This window comes from Brassica napus, unplaced genomic scaffold (assembly GCF_020379485.1).
Source record: "Brassica napus cultivar Da-Ae unplaced genomic scaffold, Da-Ae ScsIHWf_1435;HRSCAF=2024, whole genome shotgun sequence".
NCBI classification, from domain to species: domain Eukaryota; kingdom Viridiplantae; phylum Streptophyta; class Magnoliopsida; order Brassicales; family Brassicaceae; genus Brassica; species Brassica napus.
Genome location: NW_026014848.1, coordinates 219,718 through 221,298, shown reverse-complemented (window position 1 = coordinate 221,298; position 1,581 = coordinate 219,718).

Here is a 1,581-nt window from a genome sequence, read left to right as displayed (position 1 = left end):
TTCTAATCCGGTCTAAGATGATTTAGTCCCTAATGTCAGATCTCAAAACAGTTAGGGTTTCAATCCTTAAATGCAAATTACATGACGTTGACTATAACCACATAACCTAAACCATGAACCCTCTTTCTGAAATAATTCTTGGATCGAATGTATTAACAATGAAATGCTACTTACTGAAAAACGTTATCAATATTAACAATGAAAATCAAGTCATTTCTTCAATCTAATCCCATGATCTAAACATTTCATCATAGAAATGAATTTTCTTTCAAGTAATCTCTAAATTTGAACATTTTCTAATGGATAAGAACACAACCTCTAATCTATTTACATAATCTTGATAGAATTCATATTTTCGTATATTCCTAACAATGCTAACTGATGTCGTTATCCGTCTTTAAAATATAGATTATTTAAAAACAAATCTGAAAAAATATAATCCTAACAATACTATAGTTTTTTTTTCATTCGTTTAAAGTGTTGAATTATAGATATCTATTCTTTTACGCTGACTGATTTTCTTAACATTTAATTTATATCATGTAATACATTTACGATGCGTAATTCAAAATTTTAATATTTAACTTTCCATAGTTTGTGTATCATTATGAAACTTGGGCGATGGTCAATGTATTAACTAATGTATATATACAAACTTTCATATCTGCTTATAGCATATATTACATACTTGGTCGATCGTCTAACACTATATACTATTAAGTAATTAATTAATGCACTTAAAAGCAAATATTGGTATTGACAAAAGAAAATCTCTCTATTAATTTCAAATTGTTAGTTGATCCACACATATAGATTATAAAATATATTGCCTAAATATTATCTTAACTGTATAATTGTTTTTAGGAAATGCACATTCACGAAATATCCTCAACTTCCTAAAATATGCTTGGATATTCTATAACAATAAAATCAATGTTGCACGCAAAAACCCTATTTACCTCCTCTTATAAATACAACCATTTCCATCCACTTCAACACACCATTTCGATGCAGAAAAAAGCAATATGAATTCTCTTATGCTGTTCATGCTATTGAGTGATGTGAAGTCTTTCAAATGCGGCTGGAAGGTTCACGTGAAAGTGTTACATACTTGGAAACAGTACAACTCTGTCTCTGAAGAAACACTTGAAATGATCTTATCATATGAGCGTGTATGTATTGAGTATATCATTGTTATTATCTAATATTATTGAGTAGAGTATATAATATTTTGATGTTTGAATCGTGACATTACTAACTATCATCGATTTGTATATGAACATGTAACAGGGATAAAAAATTCATGCTTCATGCAAGAAGACGTACTTGGAAAGCAAGGGGAAACTTCTACCAGTTGGAGCGTGGAGAAATATTCAAAATTTTTCACTAAGCCCTGCAACATGAATGTACCGACCAACTGAGCATTTCTATATATAGGTATTTTATCCATTTTTAGCCATGGTATATAGGTATTTTAAGATACATTATTGTTTTTTGGAGTCTTTTTAGTATGTTTACAGGTTCAAGAGTGATTTGGAGGAAAATGGTGATTTTGGTGCATTTTGTAGATAAAATGAGAGA